The following is a 27,173-nucleotide window of genomic DNA, read 5'->3' as shown; positions in this document are numbered from 1 at the left end:
AAGCTCGCTCTCAGACGAGCTAGGATACGAATCGAGGCTGTCAATTGGATTCCCCCATCCAATTGAAGACAATCCAGTGGTTTATAGTTGATACAAAGAAAAAGGGAAGAGGGGTAGAAAAAGTTATTAGATAGTGAAGCGAAGTAAGTCCAATGCTATCTAGTAATTTTTCTACCTACTTACCTACTATTGGATTTGAACCAATGACTCCCGCCGTATGAAAGCAATACTCTAACCACTGAGTTAAGTAGGCAATTTATCACCACAAAGGAAGACCCATTACTTCGATCGATTATATATTGAATCCCTTTTCTAAGCAATACCGCTCTGTTATTGGTCTGTTATATACTAAATACTAAACTAAATACTAAACAGATACAGATCAAAGGGGTATCCTCTGGCATTAGAAAATATTCATCTTGACAAGAAATTATCTATATGTTAAGATATCTGTGATAAGGGCTATAGCTCAGTTCGGTAGAGCAACTCGTTTACACGTGCGCCAATGCTTTTCAAAGGAGCTTATTATGCAATGAACATAATCGATCTTATTGCAAAATCAATGTCTTACTTCATAGATTCGAGAGAATAGGAGAACAGTAGCCTGACAAACAGTCGGTTCAGTCCGATTCAGGTGCCAATTCAGGTGCCTAATCAAATAGAACCCTTATGGATTTGCTAGTTGATAAGGTAAATATCCAGCCCACTAAATGCTAGGCGTAATGAGGATAAGGGCCTCCAAAAAACTTCTTTTCGTTCTATGAACTTTAAGGTGTATGAAGTCTCATAGTTAACTCTTGCAGTGGAACGATAGAGACTCCATTTCACTTAGGTTGATTTAATTTAGACCGGAGGCAGACCTAAGTCAAGGTAATCCTCCTTTGAAACACTTTGGTATTGCTCCTAGATAGATCATAATACAAAAAATCAATCAGAGCACAGGGAGCCATCTCATTATCTTTCCGTAAAGAAAAACTATGGTGGACTAACTGATCTTTAAATCAGTTTATGAAAGAGCCCAATGCAAAAAAATGCATGTTGGGTCTTTGAAACAGTTCAAATCATTTCGATAATAATCCGTTTGATCTGTTTTACCGAGAAGGTCTACGGTTCGAATCCGTATAGCCCTAATATGCCCTTTTTTAGATTTTAGGATCTCTATCCTATGTTTTCTTTAGTTTAGTATAGTTTTCATTTTCTCATTAGTATTTGTTTATAGACTGGATAGGCGCCTGCGACATAGAATAGAGATAAAAGCATTACCAAAGGCTCATTCATCGAAAATCAAAATCATACAGACAGGAAAAGAAAAACGAATTTCTATCAAATCAATAGAAGAAAGGATCCTTTCCCTGATTTGAATCCCGTCCTCCTTCAAATAGGATATCTCTAGACTTCCCTATAATAACTGCAATGATTTTATCCATTTTGCGAATTCCTACTTTGTTTTAAGTATATTTATTACTTTGTTTATAGATACATTATGTAAATTGATCAACTTTAAATAGAAAAAATAAAGTAAAGAGTAAATAAGAAAACAGAATATTCTGTCTCATAGTTCTGAAATAGAGTTCTTTATTTTTATTTTATAGTATTACTTCTCATTAATTATACTGCATAGATTAGTCCTACTATCTTAATTAGGTTCTAATTTAGTAGTATTCTCATTTTTATTTAATAGTCTCTTATTATTTTATTATTAAATATTAAATAAAGGATAGAGCTATTCTTTTTTCTAGAGATTCTAGAGAAAGCGAGACAAAGTGAAACGAGAAAGTTTTCTTTATATAAGAATTAGATCTACATACACCATATCTAAATAGAATGGAAATCCAAAAGAAAGGGAGTTGGGATTCCATTGGATGAATCTTTAAAGAAGATGCAGCACAGAGGAAACAAAGGCTAAACTAAGCGCTTTTGTTTGAACAAAAAAGATTCTTGTTTCACCGAGGAAAAGAGAGAAGTTCTGGATAAATTGACAATGCTGAATTGAATTGACTAATTTAAGTTCCGCCTATTCCACATTAATGGGAGTACATTATGTTTCTGCTTCACGAATATGATATTTTTTGGACATTTCTAATAATAGCAAGCCTTATTCCTATTTTGGCATTTTCGATTTCAGGACTTTTAGCCCCGGTTAGTGAAGGACCAGAGAAGCTTTCTAGTTATGAATCGGGTATAGAACCCATGGGAGGGGCTTGGGTACAATTCCGAATACGCTATTATATGTTTGCGCTCGTTTTTGTTGTTTTTGATGTGGAAACCGTCTTTCTATACCCTTGGGCAATGAGTTTCGACGTATTGGGTGTATCCGTTTTTATCGAAGCTTTGATTTTCGTGCTTATCTTAGTTGTTGGTTTAGTTTATGCATGGCGAAAAGGAGCCTTGGAATGGTCTTAACTGAATATTTAGACAAAAAAAAAGAAGGAAAAGATTCTATTGAGACAGTTATGAATTTGATTGAGTTTCCCTTACTTGACCAAACAAGTTCCAATTCTGTTATTTCAACTACACCAAATGATCTTTCGAATTGGTCAAGACTCTCCAGTTTATGGCCCCTTCTATACGGTACCAGTTGTTGTTTCATTGAATTTGCTTCATTAATAGGCTCACGATTCGACTTTGATCGTTATGGATTGGTACCAAGATCAAGTCCTAGGCAAGCAGACCTAATTTTAACAGCCGGTACGGTAACAATGAAAATGGCTCCCTCTTTAGTGAGATTATACGAGCAAATGCCTGAACCAAAATACGTCATTGCTATGGGAGCCTGTACTATTACAGGGGGAATGTTCAGTACGGATTCCTATAGTACTGTTCGGGGAGTTGATAAGTTAATTCCTGTGGATGTCTACTTGCCGGGCTGCCCACCTAAACCGGAGGCAGTTATAGATGCCCTAACAAAACTTCGTAAGAAGATATCGCGAGAAATAGTTGAGGATCGAACTCTATCTCAAAATAAAAATAGATGTTTTACTACCAGTCACAAGCTTTATGTTAGGCGCAGTACTCATACAGGAACTTATGAGCAAGAATTGCTCTATCAATCACCATCTACATTAGATATATCTTCTGAAACTTTTTTCAAATCCAAAAGTTCAGTACCTTCCTACAAATTAGTGAATTAGGAGAGGGGCTCTTTTGTGTAGAAAAATAAAAAGCAGGGCAATCTTTCAAACTTGCATCCGAAATGTGAAATATTTATACAAAGAGGGAGAGATGAAGACAATGCAGCAGGGTTGGTTATCTAATTGGCTAGTCAAACATGAGGTGGTTCATAGATCTTTGGGCTTTGATCACCGAGGAATAGAGACTTTACAAATAAAAGCAGGGGATTGGGATTCCATTGCTGTCATTTTATATGTATATGGTTACAATTATTTACGCTCCCAATGTGCTTATGATGTAGCACCCGGTGGATCTTTAGCTAGCGTGTATCATCTTACGAGAATACAATATGGTATAGATAATCCAGAAGAAGTCTGCATAAAAGTCTTTGCCCAAAAGGATAATCCTAGAATTCCGTCTGTCTTCTGGATTTGGAGAAGTGCCGATTTTCAAGAACGCGAATCTTATGATATGGTGGGAATCTCTTATGATAATCATCCGCGCCTTAAACGTATCCTAATGCCTGAAAGTTGGATAGGCTGGCCCTTACGTAAGGATTATATAACCCCCAATTTTTATGAAATACAAGATGCTCATTGAATGATAAGAAATTCATGCTCACTTATACAACACAACTCCAGATTTTATTCAAGTCAAGGAATATTTTTAGGTTCTTTTCCTAGATGAAACGGAATACCTATTTATAATTAATTCCTAATTATACAAAAGCATTCCAGATAGACTGAGCAAAAAAAGGGTTTCATTTGGATTCCCCTATTTTGAAAATCGCATATTAATTTCCTTCATATGAACAGAAAAATAGGATGACTCAAAGAAGTTCTCTACCAGGAACTTTGTACCGCGCACATTACTTAGCACAACTAGGAAAATAAGATAAGATAAAGATAAGCAAGACTAAAAAAATATTCGTCGGAATAGCGGAATACAAAATTAAGAAACGCAAAAAAATAAAGGGGAATCTCACCCCCTTCTTTATCATAAAGAAAAGATATATTTTAAAACTTCTTTAAAAAGAAGTGCCTCTATATTTATATTATAGATTTATCCACTTAGATGAATAAATATTATTAATGAATATGTATCACAATCCATCTCGAGGTATTTGGATCAATACCTATTCGGTGGATCTTTTTTTTTTCTCTGCCAGGAACCAGATTTGAACTGGTGACACGAGGATTTTCAGTCCTCTGCTCTACCAACTGAGCTATCCTGACCTTTTCTTGTGCATCATCCTAGTAGAGTATTTGTATCTATGTCAATTAAAAGGACTAAAAATTAATTAAAGTATTTCAAATTTAAAATTTGAAAATGGGGGGGTAGTCCTATGCATTGTGCATGGTTTACTTAAATAAAACTTAAAAATAGAGTGAATAACCAAGATTTCTTGCCGATACTCTAATAAAAAAGAAATCTATTCAATGAATAGGATAAGATCCATTGAGTTCTCTTCGCATTCCTTTGTGAAAGAGTAGAATGAGAAAGCTAATGAATCTTAAACCCATTGCATTGATAAAAAGAAAAAAAAGAGGATAAATAATAATAATATAGTATAGTTAGGGAATAAAAGAGGATTTGGGGATAGAGGGACTTGAACCCTCACAACTTATAAAGTCGACGGATTTTCCTTTTACTAGAAATTTCATTGTTGTCAGTATTGACATGTAGAATGGGACTCTCTCTTTGTCCTCGTCCGATTAATCCACTTTTTTAAAGATCTCGAAAACTTTGAATTTGAATTGAAGAATTTGATTATTCAATATTCGATTGGAGTGGATTCACAATAATGAAAAAAAAAAATTATGATATGAGTTTTTTATTTCATAATCATTATCATTTCTAATTTCATTTTTAAAAAAGATAAAGAACCTATATTATAATTATAATATAATATGAGTTCTGTGATTAATCGTTTGCTATGTCAGTATCTATACGTGTTTATTAAATGTATAAGGTATAAAACCCCTCTTTCTCTAATTTAGAATTAGAAGGAATTCCACTAACAACACAACGTAATTAACTCGATTCGTTAGAACAGCTTCCATTGAGTCTCTGCACCTATCCTTTTCCTTTGTATTCTAGTTCGAGAACCCCTTGTTTTCTCAAAACACGGATTTGGCTCAGGATTGCCCTTTTTTAATTCCAGGGTTTCTCTGAATTTGGAAGTTACCACTTAGCAGGTTTCCATACCAAGGCTCAATACAATCAAGTCCGTAGCGTCTACCGATTTCGCCATATCCCCATTTCCCTCTTCTTTGAGACCAGGATTCCTTGTGTAATTTCATCCATCTCTTAGTTTTTTTTTTGAATCATTGAGTTCATCACTCAACGTAGTCTAGCAGTTCAGTTCGACTCTATTTGAGAGACCTCGCTTGCTTATTGCAATTCAGAATTGAATTGATTCTATCCTTGATGTATTTGCAATTCAATCCGAATCAATATATCCAAAAGTTTTTATCTCCCCCACCTCCCGTCTTACTTTTTTATAGTATTCAAAATTATACTATAACGCTTGATATTTATTCTTTTTTTCTAATCAGAATTAGCAATTTTATTTACTCTGACTCTATGTTCCCCTTAGTGAAATATTAATCCTCAAATTATTAACAAATAATAAAGTCTATAATGATCAAATGAAAATACCAATAAATTCTATAATTTTATTTTTTAATATCCTATAGTTAAGCATATCAAGCTAACTTTATCTTTAAGAAGTTTTAGTATTTTTTTATTTTTATAAGTATAACTTCAAATTTAGAACTAGTTAATAGCTAAGATTAATAACTAATATCTGAGATTTTACGGATTTCCTATACTATACCTATTTCTATTTGTTACACTATTTCCGTTATGTAAGCCCACTTAGCTCAGAGGTTAGAGCATCGCATTTGTAATGCGAGGGTCATCGGTTCAAATCCGATAGTCGGCTTTTTTTTTTCTCTATCGATGTTCTACGAACAAGAATCTCTTTTTTTCCGAATTAAATGGAGAATCCAGGATCTTTTATGTTTTTTACCTTACAATTTTGCTAGATACAAAACAATAAAATAAATAATATATACAAAAAATAAAGATTTTGATGAAATTCCATTTTTTTGGGTACTTTAGTTGATTTTACTCTGTTTATCCTGTAGTTTAATTCAGTTTTAATTTCGATGTATTCTGTAATGTAAATACAATGAAATTAATTGTGTAAAATGAAATTTCAATAAAATAAAAAAAGGAGTCTTCATGTCCCGTTATCGAGGACCTCGTTTAAAAAAAATACGCCGTCTGGGAGCTTTACCAGGACTCACTAGAAAAACACCTAAATCCGGAAGTAATCTTAAAAAAAAATTCAATTCTGGGAAAAAGGAGCAATATCGTATTCGTCTTCAAGAAAAACAGAAATTGCGTTTTCATTATGGTCTGACAGAACGACAATTACTTAGATATGTACATATCGCTGGAAAAGCAAAAAGGTCAACAGGCCAGGTTTTACTACAATTACTTGAAATGCGTTTGGATAATATCCTTTTTCGATTGGGTATGGCTTCAACCATTCCTGGGGCCCGCCAATTAGTCAACCATAGACATATTTTAGTTAATGGTCGTATAGTCAATATACCAAGTTTTCGTTGCAAACCCCGAGATATTATTACTACGAAAGATAACCAAAGATCAAAAGGTCTGGTTCAAAATTATATTGCTTCATCGGACCCGGGGAAATTGCCAAAGCATTTGGCGATTGACACGTTGGAATATAAAGGACTAGTAAATAAAATCCTAGATAGGAAGTGGGTCGGTCTCAAAATAAATGAGTTGTTAGTTGTAGAATATTACTCTCGTCAGACTTGAACTTAACGAAAAAAGGAAAGGTTCATAGAATTTTCTTCCCCTTCCCCTTTCCCCGAACTAAATCGCCCTAAGACCATTACCATTAATTTGTATTTTCCCATCAACTAGCTAAAATTGATTAACCCTAGGATTAGGATCCTTTTTTCTTTTTTCCTCTATGTGTATTTTACATACCACAGTAATTTGCTATAGAGAATTTCTAATTTCTATTAAATCAAAATAAGATAATATAAGATATTATTGCTGGAAAAAATTGTTATTTGATTTGATACATTGTGATCCTTAACGTTGATGAATTAAGAAAAACGGAAAGAGAGGGATTCGAACCCTCGGTAAACAAAAGTCTACATAGCAGTTCCAATGCTACGCCTTGAACCGCTCGGCCATCTCTCCTACATAACTTATTATGGAAAATAAACTGAGTGAATAGCGAGTTTTCTTATTCCTGCAGTACAGGTACAACCGCAACCACTCGGGGGTTCCATAGTTCTATTGGAAAAATTCCTTTTGATCTAAGTGGAAGGATACAGGATTTTTTACTAGAAATTGCGCTCGCTATAAAAAAAAAGTTTTAATTTGGGTTTTCCCGCAACTAAAGAAAAAGAAAATGGAAGAATTCTTCTTATTGCATAATAAAATAAAGAAACCTTAGAATTCCGTTTGCATAAGATACGCTACACCATACTATCGAAATCAAAAATAGGGTATGAGACAATTAATAACTTTGAAAACACGAAATAGTTGATAACATAAGTTGTTGTTCAGAAATAGCAAAGTGGAATGAAATCCAGTCTTAGTCAAATATTTCATATCTCTTCGTGTCCAAGCAGAAGGAAAAGGATACAATTTGAGCTGAGCGGAAAATCCATATCTCTATCTCTCTTATCCATTTAAAGCATATGGATTTAGAGTAGAGCATATGGATCAATCTATTTATAATTATAAGAATCGAATGTGTTTGTTTTTATGTTATTTTGTGAAGGAATGAAAACAATTCTATATAGAATGGGTTGGGAATTATGCCTAGATCCCGTGTAAATGGAAATTTCATTGATAAGACCTCCTCAATTGTAGCCAATATTTTATTGCGAATAATTCCGACAACCTCAGGAGAAAAAAAGGCATTTACTTATTATAGAGATGGTGCGATTTGACTCTTTTTTTTTGCTTTTTTTTAGCCCTACCTATACCTCAGTCTTACGAAAAAGAGAGGGGGTTGGCATAGAGAGAACCAAATTTGTAAAGCAAACAAACCCACGCTTCGGGAAGGTGAGGCGAACTAACAATTCCTTCCGTCGTGTATCCTCGATTGATGCGGCTTCAGATACTTCAATTGTAGATTTGAGTATTGAGCGAAAGGTTACACCTACAGGATATGGTATGGTATGGATTACAGGCCAATCCTACTCTATTAGTATCCGTAGGCAGCATAGGGGAGAAAAGCACTACACCTAGAAATAGGAATCAACAAGAGAAAAACTTTGTTAGAAATTACCCCTTTCCTGATCGGTATCAGGGCTGGGAAGAATGGTTGGGATAACAAACAACCATCAGGTTTGTACTTTGGATACCCCTATAACCATCAAAGATCGTTGAAGTAGCTAATTCCTCTAAATAGGAGGCGTTGAGAACAAAGAAATTATTGGAGCTATCGTTTTCCTCTAGCATTAATAGAATTCATTGGTGTTAAGAAAAACCTCTTGTGGGAAGGTTGGCTAGAGATTTCTTGGAAAAATACCAGCCCCTTTCGGTTCATAATGAGACGGGACTAATTCTATTTTGATTCTATAGATTATTTCGCTTAGTACTATTATGTACAGAAGGGAGGAGCCGTATGAGATGAAAACCTCATGTACGGTTTTGGAACGGAGATTTTTTGAATAGAATGAACGACCGTAACGGATGTTGGCTCAATCCGAAGGAAATTATGCGGAAGCTTTGCAAAATTATTATGAAGCTACGCGACTAGAAATCGATCCCTATGATCGAAGTTATATACTCTATAACATAGGCCTTATACACACAAGCAATGGAGAGCATACAAAGGCTTTGGAATATTATTTCCGGGCACTAGAACGAAACCCCTTCTTACCGCAAGCTTTTAATAATATGGCCGTGATCTGTCATTACGTGCGACTATCTCCACTATAGAAAGAAAAAAAAAAAGAGAGGATCAAATTTTCTAGTAAATACTAGAAAAAAGGGCTTTCTACATAGGGATCGTAAAAACAACGATTTTTCCCTATCAGCTGTAGGAAGGAAGGACACTTCACGAGAATCAAAAAACGAAGAAAGTATGGCCTATACTACTACTCTATGGATAAAGTTTCTCAAATTGATAGAGAAAGCACCGTAAAGATCAATTAGTGAGCGACTGGGTCGATACAACTAAAAAAAACTGCTTACTTATCCCATGATATGGGGCAAAATTTAGGAATCCGCTTATGTAATAGAGCCGATCCACTAAGGGATTAAGCAGCGGTGTAGTATCAGATCCCAAAGATAGTAAGTTCTTTTTTCTTTCTTATGGAAAAAAGTCTTTTTCAAGGATTCTATAGAGATTTCATATATGAAAACGGGATAGTTACCTTTCAGAAAATTTGAACGAAGGCTCTATATCTATCTATGCTTCATTCTTCTGAAGGTGGGAAAAAAGATCAAACTGATTATTGATAAAAATTAGGGTTTGAAACTTAGGTAATTAATTTCTTCTGCTTAACCCAAGAACAAATTGGATCGATTTTTGATAAATCGAATTCAGTTAAGATAGGGGAAATTCAGATAGCAATTTCTGAGCCGTATGAGGTAGGAAACTCTCAAGTACGGTTCTAAGGGAAGGAACTTCCTATTCCGACCGAGGAGAACAGGCCATTCTACAGGGTGATTCGGAAATTGCGGAAGCTTGGTTTGATCAAGCTGCTGAATATTGGAAACAAGCTATAGCGCTTACTCCGGGAAATTATATTGAAGCACAGAACTGGTTGAAGATTACGAAGCGCTTTGAATTTGAATAAGACCATGCTCCTTCTTTTTCATAAAATGGGTGGTTTGGTTGTTGATCCATTAATCAAATAAATTAGGTCGTAAGATCGAATCAAGAATTTCATTATATCCATTTCTTATACCTTCTATTTTATATGATATTTCATAAGAATAAACCATAGGGATAGGGTCTAGAATAGAAGTAATAAACTGAATAAAAAGAGGGGGCAATCTAAATATTGCTAATATATTAGGACCATCTTATTAATAATTCTAATGAGTTATCTTGGAATTTAGAATCAAATAAAAAACCCTATATTATGCTCAAGGAAAGTAGATATAGATAGGAGCTTATGCCCTCAAAAAAAAATACACTAGTTTCTTAAATTAAAAATAAAAAAGATTTTTTTCTTACGTCGAGAAATATTTGTTTTTCAAGATAAACAATGTCCGTTAGGCACCTAATCTTTATGTCATAATAGACCCGAACACTTGCCTCGGATTGACTTCAATATATAATTGCTCCAGTGAATAACTAAAAAAAAATAGAAGGATGGTAGATAGTAAAGAAAAGAACTAATCACAATATCTATCTTTCAAAATCTATCTTTCAAAATCTATCTTTCAAAATATATATCTTTCAAAGATTCACTAAAAAGACAGTTGGCGGGTCTCTTTGTATGTCTTGTCCGGAAAGAGGAGGACTTAATGATTATTCGTTCGCCGGAACCAGAAGTAAAAATTGTTGTGGATAGGGATCCTGTAAAAACATCTTTTGAGGAATGGGCCAGACCCGGCCATTTCTCAAGAACACTAGCTAAGGGCCCTGATACTACCACTTGGATCTGGAACCTACATGCTGATGCTCACGATTTCGATAGTCATACTGGTGATTTGGAGGAGATTTCTCGAAAAGTCTTTAGTGCTCATTTCGGGCAACTTTCCATTATCTTTCTTTGGTTGAGTGGCATGTACTTTCATGGCGCCCGTTTTTCCAATTATGAAGCATGGCTAAGTGATCCTACTCACATTGGACCCAGTGCTCAGGTAGTTTGGCCTATAGTAGGGCAAGAAATATTGAATGGTGATGTAGGCGGGGGTTTCCGAGGAATCCAAATAACCTCTGGTTTTTTTCAGCTTTGGCGAGCATCTGGAATAACTAGTGAATTACAACTCTATTGTACTGCAATTGGTGCATTGATTTTTGCAGCGTTAATGCTTTTTGCTGGTTGGTTCCATTATCACAAAGCCGCTCCCAAATTGGCCTGGTTCCAAGATGTAGAATCCATGTTGAATCACCACTTAGCGGGATTATTAGGACTTGGGTCTCTTTCTTGGGCGGGGCACCAAATTCATGTATCTTTACCAATTAACCAATTTCTTGACGCTGGGGTGGATCCTAAAGAGATACCACTTCCTCATGAATTTATCTTGAATCGGGACCTTTTGGCTCAACTTTATCCTAGTTTTGCCGAAGGAGCAACCCCTTTTTTCACTTTAAATTGGTCCAAATACGCAGAATTTCTGACTTTTCGCGGAGGACTAGATCCAGTAACCGGTGGTCTCTGGCTGACCGATATTGCGCACCATCATTTAGCTATTGCTATTCTTTTCCTAATCGCAGGTCATATGTATAGGACCAATTGGGGTATTGGCCATGGACTTAAAGATATTTTGGAGGCTCACAAGGGCCCATTTACAGGACAAGGCCATAAGGGTCTTTATGAAATCTTAACAACGTCATGGCATGCTCAATTATCTCTTAACCTAGCTATGCTAGGCTCTACAACCATTGTTGTAGCTCATCATATGTATTCTATGCCTCCCTATCCATACCTAGCTACTGACTATGGTACACAACTTTCCTTGTTCACACACCACATGTGGATTGGCGGATTTCTAATAGTCGGTGCTGCTGCACATGCAGCAATTTTTATGGTAAGAGACTATGATCCAACTACTCGATACAACGATCTATTAGATCGCGTCCTTAGACACCGCGATGCAATCATATCCCACCTTAACTGGGTATGTATATTTCTAGGTTTTCACAGTTTTGGCTTGTACATTCATAATGATACCATGAGTGCTTTAGGCCGTCCACAAGATATGTTTTCGGATACTGCCATACAATTACAACCTATCTTTGCTCAATGGGTACAAAATATCCATGCTACTGCGCCTGGCGTAACAGCTCCTGGTGCAACAACAAGTACTAGCTTAACGTGGGGAGGCGGCGAGTTAGTAGCAGTAGGTGGCAAAGTGGCTTTGTTACCTATTCCATTAGGAACCGCAGATTTTTTAGTCCATCACATTCATGCATTTACCATACATGTGACTGTATTAATACTTTTGAAAGGTGTTTTATTTGCTCGGAGTTCCCGTTTGATACCCGATAAAGCAAATCTAGGTTTTCGCTTTCCTTGCGATGGGCCTGGCCGAGGGGGAACATGTCAAGTATCCGCCTGGGATCATGTTTTCTTAGGTTTATTCTGGATGTACAATGCAATTTCGGTAGTCATTTTCCATTTCAGTTGGAAAATGCAGTCGGATGTTTGGGGTACTATAAGTGATCAAGGGGTGGTAACTCATATTACAGGGGGAAACTTTGCACAGAGTTCCATTACGATTAATGGGTGGCTTCGAGATTTCTTGTGGGCACAGGCATCGCAAGTCATTCAGTCTTATGGTTCTTCATTATCTGCATATGGTCTTTTTTTCTTAGGTGCTCATTTTGTCTGGGCCTTCAGTTTAATGTTTTTATTCAGCGGCCGTGGTTATTGGCAAGAACTCATTGAATCTATCGTTTGGGCTCATAACAAATTAAAAGTTGCTCCTGCTACTCAGCCTAGAGCCTTGAGCATTATACAAGGACGCGCTGTAGGAGTAACCCATTACCTTCTGGGTGGAATTGCCACGACATGGGCATTCTTCTTAGCGAGAATTATTGCAGTAGGATAGTGGCTAGGAGGATTTGAAAGGCATTATGGAATTAAGATTTCCCAGGTTTAGCCAAGGCTTAGCTCAGGACCCCACTACTCGTCGTATTTGGTTTGGTATTGCTACCGCACATGATTTCGAAAGTCATGATGATATTACTGAAGAACGTCTTTATCAGAACATTTTTGCTTCTCACTTTGGGCAATTAGCAATAATCTTTCTATGGACGTCCGGAAATCTGTTTCATGTAGCTTGGCAAGGAAATTTTGAATCATGGATACAGGATCCTTTACACGTAAGACCTATTGCTCATGCGATTTGGGATCCTCATTTTGGTCAACCCGCTGTGGAAGCCTTTACTCGAGGAGGTGCTGCTGGTCCAGTGAATATTGCTTATTCTGGAGTTTATCAGTGGTGGTATACAATAGGATTACGCACCAATGAGGATCTTTATACTGGAGCTCTTTTTCTATTATTTCTTTCTACGCTGTCCTTAATAGCGGGTTGGTTACATCTACAACCCAAATGGAAACCAAGCCTTTCGTGGTTCAAAAACGCGGAATCTCGTCTCAATCATCATTTGTCAGGACTTTTCGGGGTAAGTTCTTTGGCTTGGACAGGACATTTAGTTCATGTTGCTATTCCCGCATCCAGGGGGGAGTACGTTCGATGGAATAATTTCTTAGATGTATTACCCTATCCCCAGGGGTTGGGACCCCTTTTGACGGGTCAATGGAATCTTTATGCCCAAAACCCTGATTCGAGTAATCATTTATTTGGTACCGCTCAAGGAGCGGGAACTGCCATTCTAACTCTTCTTGGGGGATTCCACCCACAAACGCAAAGTTTGTGGCTGACCGATATGGCTCACCATCATTTAGCTATTGCATTTATTTTTCTCATTGCCGGTCACATGTATCGAACTAACTTCGGAATTGGGCACAGTATTAAAGATCTTTTAGAAGCGCATACTCCTCCGGGGGGTCGATTAGGGCGTGGGCATAAGGGCCTTTATGACACAATCAACAATTCGATTCATTTTCAGTTAGGTCTTGCTCTAGCTTCTTTAGGGGTTATTACTTCCTTAGTAGCTCAACATATGTACTCTTTACCTCCTTATGCATTCATAGCACAAGACTTTACTACTCAAGCTGCTTTATATACTCATCACCAATATATTGCAGGGTTCATCATGACAGGGGCTTTTGCTCATGGAGCTATTTTTTTCATTAGGGATTACAATCCGGAACAGAATGAGGATAATGTATTGGCAAGAATGTTAGACCATAAAGAAGCTATCATATCTCATTTAAGTTGGGCTAGCCTCTTTCTAGGATTCCATACCTTGGGCCTTTATGTTCATAACGACGTCATGCTTGCTTTTGGTACTCCAGAAAAGCAAATCTTGATCGAACCTATATTTGCCCAATGGATACAATCTGCTCATGGCAAGACGACATATGGGTTCGATATACTCTTATCTTCAACGAATGGCCCCGCTTTCAATGCGGGTCGAAGCCTATGGTTGCCCGGATGGTTGAATGCTGTTAATGAGAATAGTAATTCGCTTTTCTTAACAATAGGACCTGGGGATTTCTTGGTTCATCATGCTATTGCTCTAGGTTTGCATACAACTACATTGATTTTAGTAAAGGGCGCTTTAGATGCACGCGGTTCCAAATTAATGCCAGATAAAAAGGATTTTGGATATAGTTTTCCTTGTGACGGCCCAGGGCGCGGCGGTACTTGTGATATTTCTGCTTGGGACGCATTTTATTTGGCAGTTTTCTGGATGTTAAATACCATTGGGTGGGTTACTTTTTATTGGCATTGGAAACATATCACATTATGGCAGGGCAACGTTTCACAATTTAATGAATCCTCCACTTATTTGATGGGATGGTTAAGAGATTACCTATGGTTAAACTCTTCACAACTTATCAATGGATATAATCCTTTTGGGATGAATAGTTTATCGGTATGGGCGTGGATGTTCTTATTTGGACATCTTGTTTGGGCTACTGGATTTATGTTCTTAATTTCCTGGCGGGGGTATTGGCAGGAATTAATTGAGACTTTAGCATGGGCTCATGAACGCACACCTTTAGCTAATTTAATTCGCTGGAGAGATAAGCCCGTGGCTCTTTCCATTGTGCAAGCAAGATTGGTTGGATTAGCTCACTTTTCCGTGGGTTATATATTCACTTATGCAGCTTTCTTGATTGCCTCAACATCAGGCAAGTTTGGTTAATTTAGTTTGTTTTTTTGTACTGTATCAGCACCTAGTTCATTACTCTTGATAGAGAGGGAGGATCTGCCTTTTTAGATTTCTTTTTCTATTTATTTTTCCATCTAGGATTAGAACCGTATACTTGGTAATAATAGCAACGACACATTATGGCAAAAAAAAGTTTGATTCAGAGGGAGAAGAAGCGGCAGAAATTAGAACAGAAATATCATTTGATTCGTCAATCTTTAAAAAAAAAGATAAGAAGCAAAGTTTCTCCCTTGAGTTTGAGTGAAAAAACGAAAATGCGAGAAAAATTGCAATCCCTACCGCGTAATAGTGCACCTACACGCCTTCATCGACGTTGTTTTTTGACCGGAAGACCTAGAGCTAACTATCGACATTTTGGGCTATCCGGACACGTACTTCGAGAAATGGTTTATGAGTGTTTGTTACCGGGTGCAACAAGATCCAGTTGGTAAGGATAAAATACCCTTTCGTATTTGTATGGATTTCTGGAATTGATAATCATAGAGGAGCCCTCTTTACCATTCTGTATAAATGGACTATTCTATTTGTATAGATATTGGTAGAGGGGCGTATCCAACCCTCTTTTATCCACTAGTTACCCCTCTTTAGTTTAAGAGTATAGAGCAGTTTGGTAGCTCATAAGGCTCATAACCTTGGGGTTGCGGGTTCGATTCCCACTACCGGCTCCATACTCCTTCTTTATGATATATGCATGATATAATATATACATCATGCATTTGTATCTGGATTTTTTGATTTCCTAAAAGAGTTTTGGTCTAACAGTTTTTTCTCGGAAGAAGCAAAAAAATAAAAGAAAGAATAAAATATGAAAGAAAAGCGTCCATTGTCTAATGGATAGGACAGAGGTCTTCTAAACCTTTGGTATAGGTTCAAATCCTATTGGACGCAATCTTATTTCTATCTATTCTTTAAATAACTATACTAAACTAAAAACAAAGAAAACTTTTTTGCATGATTCAAATGAAAAAGCTTTCTCAACGATTCCTATTCTACTAACAAGAGTAGACATGCAAAATTTATTTGTTACTGAAGAGAAAACCGTTCCAGCTGTTCCTGAATAGCTTCCTTCAAAAGGATTTCCGCTTGCTCGGTGAATGTCTTGCTAGAAGATATAATTTCTTGGAATTGAGGTTTAGTATCTTTTAGATGTTTACGTAACTCATCCAGAAATTTATTTACCTGTTCAATTTCTAACGAATCAAGATATCCTCTTGTTCCGGTATAAATAGTAGCTATCTGCTCTTCCACTGGGAGAGGATTTGCCTGGGATTGTTTAAGCAATTCCCTTAATCGTCGACCCCTTGCCAATTGATTCTGACTTGTTTTATCGAGAGCAGAGGCGAATTGTGCAAAGGCTTGTAACTCTGCGAATTGCGCTAGTTCCAATTTTGATTTGCCAGCTACTTGTTTCATGGCTTTAATTTGAGCCGCGGATCCTACTCTGGAAACAGAAATACCCACATTAATAGCGGGTCGAATTCCGGCATTGAATAGATCCGCAGATAAGAATATTTGTCCATCTGTAATGGAGATTACATTAGTAGGAATATAGGCGGAAACGTCTCCAGATTGAGTCTCAACTATTGGTAAAGCGGTCATACTTCCTTCGCCTAAAAGAGAATTTAATTTAGCGGCTCTTTCTAAAAGGCGTGAATGCAAATAAAAAACATCCCCTGGATAAGCCTCACGGCCGGGAGGTCTTCTTAATAGAAGGGACATTTGGCGATAAGCTTGTGCCTGTTTGGAGAGATCATCATAAATTATTAAAGTATGCCGTTCGCGGTACATAAAATACTCAGCCAGGGCTGCTCCCGTATAAGGAGCGAGGTATTGTAATGTAGCAGGTGAATCCGCCATTTCAGCTACTACAATAGTGTATTCCATAGCCCCCTCCTCATGGAAAGTAGTTACTACTTGAGCTACGGAGGATGCTCTTTGACCGATAGCTACATAAACACATATTACACCTTGCCCTTTTTGATTGAGAATTGTATCTGTGGCTACTGCTGTTTTGCCAGTCTGTCTGTCCCCAATAATTAACTCTCGCTGACCGCGCCCTATAGGGATCATCGAATCGATAGCAATAAGCCCTGTTTGAAGAGGTTCGTATACGGAACGCCTGGAAATTATACTTGGAGCAGGAGATTCAATTAAGCGAGATTCGGAAGCTATAATTTCGCCTTTCCCATCAATAGGTTTAGCCAGAGCATTTACAACACGACCCAAGTAAGCCTCACTCACGGGTATCTGAGCAATTCTTCCTGTTGCTTTTACAAAACTTCCCTCTTGTATCATCAACCCATCGCCCATTAATACAATCCCAACATTTTTGGATTCCAAATTCAGAGCAATACCCCTAGTACCTTCTGCAAATTCGACTAATTCACCTGACATTATTTCACCAAGACCTATAATACGAGCAATCCCATCCCCCACTTGAACTACGCGACCTATATTCTCAATCCCTACTTTCCTATTATATTGTTCAATACGTTCGCGGAGAATTTTATGAATTTCGTCGACTCGAAGGGTTGCCATTAGTGTTTCTTGACTCTTTTTTCGGAAGCAAGGGGAAAAATAATGCCTAAATTCTAAACGAAAGTAGAAGTTCAAGGCCTAATTAATTTAATTATCTCTTCCATTCCAGGGACCCGAGAATGCCAATATTAGCACGAATCGTACGGAAATGTAACTCGGTATTCAAACAACTATTCAGAGTTCCTAGAGCTCCTTGTACGGCCTGTTGGAAAACCCGCTGTCGGACCTGATTCATTGCCCTTTGTTTTTCAAAATAAAGGGTTTCGTTTTTAGACTTTTCCAATTGTTCCAAACTAATAGAAGTAGCATTAATCAAATTTGCTTTTTCTCGTTCTATCTCAGAGTATCCATTCATTCGATACTCATCCGCTTCTAGTTCGACTTTCTGTAATCGAATCCGAGCTTTTTCGAGTTGCTCAATGGTCCCTCTACGCAATTCTTCTGAATTTCGAATAGTACTCAAGATCCTCTGTTTTCGATTATCTAATAAATCTTTTAATGAAAGTAGATTATTTTGTAAGTTTACAACTTTTATGATCTCTTCCCGAACCAAACATGAATCTTTCGATTCATTTGGCTCTCACGCTCCTTTTTTTTTTTTTCTATAGCTATTTCCATATCTTTTTTTTAAGTAATGAGCCTATCCTCTATCTTCTTTTTTATGTTTATATTTCAATATACCGAAACCTATATAAGACTAGATAAATATTAAGAGGACTCTTCCGCCTAGATAAAAATATATCATGGTCAGCAAAGTTGTTTCTTTATTTTTATTTGCCCTCTAGTTAATAATTTCAATTTCATTAAGAAAAACTAACTAAATAAATGGAAAATGAAAATTAATAGAATTCTTTTTTATTTTTTTTTTTCTTCAAATCCAAAAAATTTCTCTTTTTTATACATAGGTCGTCGATTCGGCATTGGTTAAAAAAGGGCAGGGTGCCCCCTTTTTTTTTTCTAGTAAATAGTTCAAACCATTTTATCGATATGAGTGTTCTATATCAGATAAATTTTACATTAGCTATTTCCCGTTTAAATTCGGTACTAATACTAATATAGTTGTAGAAAGAGTACCTCTTTTTGCCTGGACTTCAAGCAGTTTAGCTTTAACCGTGTTAATGGTCTCACATTCTTGGTTTATAGAGAATCAAAGTTGATTTACCAATGAGTCGCGAAATGCTATGGTTCTTCCATATGATTTCTGAATTTATTCAGAAGTAATTCGTCGAGATCGTGCACCCTTTTCTTATTTATCCGAAAAATACTAAAAAATATTATAAAGTGCAGCCGGATAGATCCAATCTATTCTTGAAATAGACAACTCGCACACACTCCCTTTCCAAAAAAAATCAAAACACCAACCACTACAGTTAGATTTATTAGATTTGTTGCTAAAATATCGGTATTAAGCCCGAAACTGCCAGCGGATGGCCAGTGAGCTAAAAAAACGAAAGAATGGGTTACATTTTTCATATGCTCTCCTCTTATAGATAGGACGAACAAAGAACAAAGTTTTTCGATCACTTACTTCGCTCGCCCTTTTTTGATCGGTTTTTTTAATGCAAATAGATTCAATCTAGTAATTTCTTTTAGATTAAGTCTTACGTCTTGTTTGACCGGTGAAAGACTTCCTTTGTTGAAATGTTCTGTTCCCAAAATTCCTAAAATAAAAGGAAAAAACTTTCCACTTTCCTAAACTAAGGACGGGAAATAAGAAGGTGAGCATATCTTCTAAATTAATAATACTCAACTCAGCCCTTCCTAGAATGGGGTATTATCTGTCCCGATAAATAGATAATTCCAGGAGTAATAAATAGGAGTAAATTAAATAAAGTATTGATATAATTGGAATTGCGGAAGCAAATACCAATTTACTAAAAAAAGAAAAAAGTATCTAATCGAAATCGAAAGAATTTTTTTTTAAGATTAAACAAAAGGGTTCGCAAATAAAAGCGCTAGTGCCACAACTAGTCCATAAATTGTTAAAGCTTCCATAAAAGCTAGACTAAGCAATAAAGTACCTCGTATTTTACCTTCTGCTTCTGGCTGTCTCGCAATACCTTCTACAGCTTGTCCTGCAGCAGTACCTTGACCAACTCCAGGTCCAATAGAAGCAAGCCCTACGGCCAATCCAGCAGCAATAACAGAAGCAGCAGCAATTAGTGGATTCATGGTGAGTAGTTCCTCGTGTCAAAAAAAAGAAATGGTTAAGGATACAATCAACCAATAAATTCTTACTTCTAAGCTCTATTGGGGAGAAGTAAAGTAACTAAAAAGTACAAATTGAAATCAAATTGAAATGATAATGTGAATTGTCCGAACTACATAGAAGGGAATTCCATATCCATATATCGGATTAGATAATGAATCTAACCTAGGAATATATAATATAATATCCTATATATATATACATTTGTTTCTTCTATTTTGTTTGCATATTTTCTCATTTTCTATTGAATCGGATTCTAAAATCATTGCTTAAAGTGGAAACCCGCATAAAAGAGGACTCCACTTATAGACATTAAGGATATTATAGTATAGATCTAGCCTGACTCCACCCTCCTTAATGCATATATACTTTGAAAATTCCATAATATAGTCTATTCTCTCTCCTACAACTCTAGGCTATATATTCATACGCATTTCTAACTATTTTTTTGCAACCAAGCAGATTATCTGGAACCATGCATGAATTGAGCTAAGCTGCAAAAAAAAATACTATTTCCAAAAAGAGTCAATTCAATGATGACCCTCCATGGATTCACCTATATAGGCTGCGGCTAATGTTGCAAAAATAAGAGCTTGAATACCGCTTGTAAATAATCCAAGAAACATGACCGGTATAGGGATTACTAAGGGGACTAAAGAAACAAGAACAACAACGACTAATTCATCCGCCAATATATTCCCGAAAAGTCGAAAGCTAAGCGATAATGGTTTTGTGAAATCTTCTAGGATGTTAATTGGTAAAAGGATTGGAGTTGGTTTAATATATTTCTCGAAATAGCTCAATCCTTTTTTGCTAAGACCAGCATAAAAATATGCCGCTGACGTGAGTAAAGCTAAAGCAACAGTAGTATTTATATCATTCGTGGGCGCTGCTAATTCCCCATGGGGTAACTCTATAATTTTCCAAGGTAAAAGAGCACCCGACCAATTCGAAACAAAAATAAAAAGGAACATAGTTCCAATAAAGGGAACCCAGGGACCATATTCTTCTCCAATCTGAGTTTTGCTCAAGTCTCGAATAAACTCAAGGACATATTCAAAAAAATTCTGACCGTCGGTCGGGATGGTTTGTGGATTCCGAACAGCTATGACAACTGAACCTAGCAAGATAGTAATTACGACCCAAGAAGTGATGAGTACTTGGGCATGAATTTGGAAACCTCCTATTTGCCAATAGAAGTGTTGGCCTACTTCTACACCCGATATATCGTATAACCCCTTGAGTGTTTTAATGGAACAAGGTATAATATTCATATTGTCCTCTGATAAAAATTGAACTTCAAAAAAGGAATTCTTTTGATTCAACCATCTCTTTCTCAACTCAGCAACTTGAAGTATTAATCTTATATTTAGGATACCAAGAAAGCACATCAGATCATAATATATATCAATACCCTCTAATATATATCAATATTCCCCTTCTTTTTTCTATGCAAAAAAAATTCTATGCAAAAAAAAAGATATAGTAAAGTAAGTGATTCCATAAATTTACGCAGTTGCCCAAGAATTCACTATATATTCTTAATCAACGATTTCTTATATAGAGAGAACGGCCCTCACAAATTGAAAATACTAATTTGTTAAGAATCAATCGAATTGAAGTCATAGTGTCATCGTTGGCTGGAATCGATATATTCGCGAGATCCGGGTCACAATTTGTATCGACTAAAGAAATAGTAGGAATCCCCAAAATGGCACATTCCCGAAGAGCTATATACTCTTTTTGCTGATCAAGGACGATCACAATGTCTGGCAATCTCGTCATATATTTGATCCCGCCGAGATACCTTTGCAAGGTAGATAATTTTCTCTTCAAGATTGCCACATCTCTTTTTGGGAGATGGTGGAATTTTCCCATTTTTTCTTCTGCTCTTAAGTCTCTAAATTGAGAAAGTCTAGTTTTCGTAATCGACCAATTCGTTAACATACCACTGAACCACTTTTTATTAACATAATGACAACGAGCCCTTATTGCAGCTGATGCTACTAAATCTGTTGCTCTTTTTTTGGTACCAACAATTAAGAAACTTTTTCCTGACTTGCTGCATCAAAAACTAAATCACAAGCTTCTGATAAAAAACGAGCCGTTCTAGCGAGATTTATAATATGAGTACCTTTACGCTTTGCCGAAATGTAAGGGGCCATTTTAGGATTCCATTTCTTAATACCATGACCAAAATGAACTCCTGCTTCTATCATCTCTTTCAAATTAATGTTCCAATATCTTCTTGTCATTTTTTCCACACTTCCTTTTTTTTTTAACCCTACCATTCCATTACGGAATTTAGTTCTTTTTGAAGATTAAGAAAGATCCGAAATAGCTTGAAATAAAAAATATTTTTTATGTATCCTTAAATGATATAGGGTTAAATGTTAAATGGGGGTTCTTATGTCTCATAAAAATTGTTTGTTACGTCAGAATCTGAAGAAACTAATTCTGTATGGAGAAACAAAAAATCTCTCATTTCCGACGCGAATAGATTTTTTTTTTTTATTTCGAAATAAAGGTTCTTGTCTTGTGGGGAACGATGCACAAATTTTTGGAATCCGGTACCAACAGGTATAATCCCCCCCAGAACTACGTTTTCTTTCAAGCCTTTCAACCAATCAATGCGACCTCGTAGGGCAGCTTTTGCTAAAACTCGAGCAGTTTCTTGAAAACTTGCTTCAGATATGAAACTTTGGGTATTTAGGGAAGCCCTTGTTATTCCCAATAAGATTGCCCGATAATAGATCGATTCATCCAAAGCTCGTCCTGCTCGTTCCGCTCGCAATAGTCCGATTAATTCCCCAGGCGAAAAAACATTAGACATTCCATCTTCGGAAACCCGCACTTTTGATGTTACTTGGCGTATAATAATCTCTATATGTCTATTATGGATCTGTACCCCTTGGGATCGATAAACCTTTTGGATTTTATTAACCAAAGAGATACGACTTTGGGCTATGGTTAGCTCAGCTCCAATCAAGAATCCCCAAGGGACCCCAAGATTCTTGGTATACGCTCATTCCAATCCTCAATTCTCCTTTCGAGATTCGGGGATAATGAATCAATTGAACGCGCTTCAAAGATTTGTTCCACTTTTGGAAGACCTTGCGTTATGTCACTAGATCTCGATTTTTCATATATAAACGTAACTAACCTATCTCCCTTGTAAAGGATTTCTCCATAATGACCATTAACAGTTGCTCCTGTAGTGGCCAAATAAGGTTTAGCTGCTCTTATAACAAAGGAATTCATATTTACAATGAAAATTTGACCGGATTTTTTTATGTGCGATTTAAATAGACATACATTTTCACAAATAAATTGTCCAAGGTGAATTATGCCAATGTCTCTTCCCAAGAATCATGATGGACAAAGTGACAATTCAAAAGGAATGGATCCAACATTATGTTACTATCGAAATTAGAAATCCTTTTATTTTCATCTATTAAAGAGTATTTAAGTTCTTGAAGTACTTGGAAGGTTTGTTTTAAATTGTCAACGAACAAATATTTTTTTAACAGGATTTTATTATGCGTTAGTAAATAGTAAGATGAAGAAAAATGCGATATACTAGCTACAATAGCGCCTAAGGGCCCAAAAATTTCTCGAATAGGAATTCTAGGATTCATTCTTTTATCGCATTGGGATGTTTTGAATTCTTGAATAAACCAATTCGAGAACAGTTGGATGCCGACAAAATCATCAAAGAGTGGTATTCTTTATTTCGATTCAACAAAGTGCCAATAGCTTCTGGATGTTGGCTAAGTGATTCAATCTTCGCCTTGGAATAAAAAGAATTGATATTGGCGCGATCTAACCTATTATGGGGAATCGGTCCTGCACTTGTCCTACCATACCTTTTTCGTGTATACGAAATAGTGGACTTGACTAACTCAATTCTTAGGAAATCGCGAATAAGATCATTTGCTCTTACCTCAACAAGGGAAGCACCAGCCTTTTCTTTTTCTTCTTGTTCCCAATTCACTACTAAGCAAGTTCTAACAAATTGACTATTTGTGTGATAAATTCTTTGAGTTAACTTGCTATTTTCATGAGAAATAAAATTGACAAGTCGAATTTGGAGATTATTTTCTTCTTGCAAGAGATCCTGCGGGAAAAGTGTTGCTAAATTTCTTCCTTCGTCCATTTCATATGCCACTGTAGGGCGAACGGAAACAAAATACTTTTCCTTGCTCTTGAGAATTTTTTTCCGTTGAACATAGACCCAATTTTTCCTTTTTTTTGATTCCTTAGAATCTTTTTTTTGTCTTTCTGGCGGTATCAAACAGCCACCTAATATCTTATCCGCCTCTTCAGGAAAATGAATATCTCCGGAAAATATTTTGAGTTCCGTATGGCTTTTTTTCTCTTCACTCGGACCAGTCCGCCTAGTCGACTTCTTGTATTTTTTGTGAGTTGTGTATCCACTCCAATAATACTATTGTCAAGTATCTTTAGGGATGAAGATCTCGGCAAGATATGAAGTTCTTGAAGAATGAAAAAAACCGATCTACTTCTTTTGGTATTTTAGACTAAATTCTTTTGTTCCTCGATGCTCAATCAAACCCTCTTTTTTTAAGATGGAATCTTCCTCTGGGCTCTCGTATTCGTCCTCTGAATCTTCTTCTGAGTCTTCCTCTAAAGTACCATATTTTTCCTCTGCGCTTTCCCCGGGGCTGCCATATTCGTCTTCTGAGTCTTCCTCTAGAGTTCCATATTCGTCCTCTTGGGTCCTATATTTGCTCTCTGGGCTCCCATATTCCTCTTCTGAGTCTTTCTCTAAAGTCCTATATTCGTTCTCTGGGTTCCCATATTCGTTTTCTGGGCTCCCATATTCGTCTTCTAGGGTTTCATATTCGTATTCGTCTTCTAGGATTCCATATTTAGATTCTTCTAGGGTTTCATATTCATATTCGTCCTCTCGGGTCCTGTATTCGTCTTCTAGGGTCTCATATTCCTCTTCTGAGTCTTCCGCTCGAGTCCTATATTCTTCTTCTAGGGTCCTATATCTAAATTTAACATTCCTGAACCCTTTTTATCTTTTATGTATCGGGGATCGTCAAAATAAGCAAAAATAGTATTTCTACGTAAAACACCCATAAGGGGGATTTCAATCGAAATCCCAAAACAGGATATTAGTTCTTTCTCTTGTTCTTGATGATATTGTAATGGAATGACGAACCTATTTCTTCGCTTTTTCGCCAACAAATCTGAATTATCTTGAAAAATAGAAGGATAGATAAAATTCCAATGGCCATTGGACATGATTCGATCCGACGTTGAATAATCAAGAATTTCCCTATCTTTTTTACCATAAGTATTCATTTGATCTTGATCCTTGTGGAGTGAAAAAGACGCTATACTGGATCTGCACATACTTACTGACAATATCCATAAATGGCTTGTTTTTGGTAATCGGCGAAGATTACCATATTGATATTTCGGGCGCATGGTAAACATCAGTACTCCAGTGCATTTCGCCGTCTGATTCTAGAATAAATATGCTTTTGTACCCTTTCTTTAAAAATGTAAAGTGGACGTTCCGGCACGAATCTCCGCAATTACTTGTTCGGATTTTACATATTGATCATTTTGCACTAGAATCAAGCTTTTTGAGGGAATATTCACACTATATAGAATATCTTGACTCTGAATAGTTACATGCAAGTCTATATAACATAGAAAAGCAGGCTGCCCATGACGGGTACGTGTGGGGTGAACCAAATTCTCATTGAATTTTATTTTTCCATTCGAAGGGGATCGTACAAGGTCGGCAGTACCCCCTGTGAATACTCCGCCAGTATGAAAAGTTCTTAATGTTAGTTGAGTCCCTGGCTCCCCAATTGATTGACCCGCAATAATACCTACGGCTTCTCCCAATTCGACCAGATCACTATGAGTAGGACTCCGGCCATAGCATAATTGACAGATCCAAGAGTGCTTCGGCAAGTTAAGGGGGTTCTAATATATATTGGTTGTGCTCGAAATGGTTGTGCTCGAAAGGCAGTTATGAATCGATTGACTAATCCAATTCCAATATCTTGATTTCGCGCGGCAATGCATCGTGAACCGATATATATATCGTCTGCTAATACACGACCAATTAGTGTTTGGACAAAAAGTTTTTTCCGTCATCCCCTTTTGAGGACTTACAGAAATACCTCGGATAGTACCACAATCTCTTCTACGCACAATAATATGTTGAACTACTTCAACAAGTCTACGTGTAAGATATCCAGCATCTGCTGTTCGCACAGCAGTATCTACAACCCCTTTGCGGGCTCCATAGCAGGAATTATATATTCTGTCAAAGAAAGTCCTCGCGTAAATTGCTTTGAATAGGTAAATCAATCATTTGTCCTTGAGGGTCCGACATTAATCCTCTCATACCTACTAATTGGTGTACTTGAGATGCATTTCCTCTGGCTCCTGAAAAAGACATTAGATAGACTGATTAGAAGGATCCGTTATCCGAAAATTTGAATTCATTTCTTGTTTCAAATATTCACTTGTCGCATACCATATCTCAACAGATTGGCGTAATTTTTCTACCGCGTGTACAGCCCCATAATAATAGTGTTTCTCCAAAAGAAAACTCTGTTGTTCCGCGTCTTGGACTAACCATCCCTTAGAGGGTATTGTTAAAAGATCCTCGATTCCTAACGAAATCGATGTAGTAGTGGCTTGATGGAAGCCCAGAGTCTTTAGTTGATCCAGTATATGGGATGTATATCCCATTCCAAAATGATCTATTAATCTGCTAATAAGTCGTTTCATACCAGTTCCGTCTATCTCTTTATTATGAAAGACCAGATTGGCCCGTTCCGCCATACATAAGTACCCCCTTTTCGGCTGAGTAGGATTCGACAATTGCTGAGTAGGATTCGACAATGGGCCTGAGTCAGTGATTCGAAAATTTAATTAACTTGCCTCAATCTCAATCTGGATTCGCGTGGCAAATAATGATGATACTAGGGAAATCGGAATGCCCCCGAAAGGGGAGGGCATCGCCGAATCTAACTTCTTTCTTGTTTAGGTAGTGTATGAATAGGCCTGACTAAATCCTTGTATGGCTTCCTCTATTTCTCTATAAAAAGAAATATGACCAAGAGTGGTTCGTATGTATATCGAACGAATTTCTTTTTTTCTATTTCCCATTATTAGATAGTGGGCATAAATCTCATGATAAGTCCCCAAAGATTCATATTGAACTTCAATCGGAACTTCTCTTGACCCAATGACGCGTTGATC

General features: G+C 36.7%; 4 non-coding genes across 4 annotated transcripts; 2 read left to right on the top strand and 2 right to left on the bottom strand.

Moving 5' to 3' along the window:
- Positions 1–4,273: 4,273 nt before the first annotated feature.
- TRNAF-GAA (transfer RNA phenylalanine (anticodon GAA)) lies at positions 4,274–4,346 on the bottom strand. The gene has a single exon. It is a non-coding gene; the product is annotated as a tRNA-Phe (tRNA).
- Positions 4,347–5,985: 1,639 nt separating this feature from the next.
- Positions 5,986–6,058, top strand: TRNAT-UGU (transfer RNA threonine (anticodon UGU)). The gene has a single exon. It is a non-coding gene; the product is annotated as a tRNA-Thr (tRNA).
- A 1,214-nt stretch (positions 6,059–7,272) lies between these two features.
- On the bottom strand, positions 7,273–7,359 carry TRNAS-GGA (transfer RNA serine (anticodon GGA)). The gene has a single exon. It is a non-coding gene; the product is annotated as a tRNA-Ser (tRNA).
- Positions 7,360–15,982: 8,623 nt separating this feature from the next.
- TRNAR-UCU (transfer RNA arginine (anticodon UCU)) lies at positions 15,983–16,054 on the top strand. Its single transcript has one exon. It is a non-coding gene; the product is annotated as a tRNA-Arg (tRNA).
- Positions 16,055–27,173: the final 11,119 nt, after the last annotated feature.

This window comes from Aegilops tauschii, unplaced genomic scaffold (assembly GCF_002575655.3).
Source record: "Aegilops tauschii subsp. strangulata cultivar AL8/78 unplaced genomic scaffold, Aet v6.0 ptg001030l_obj, whole genome shotgun sequence".
Taxonomy (NCBI): Eukaryota; Viridiplantae; Streptophyta; class Magnoliopsida; order Poales; family Poaceae; genus Aegilops; species Aegilops tauschii.
Note: the sequence above shows the minus strand (reverse complement) of the source record. Positions and strands in the feature narration are given on the sequence as shown.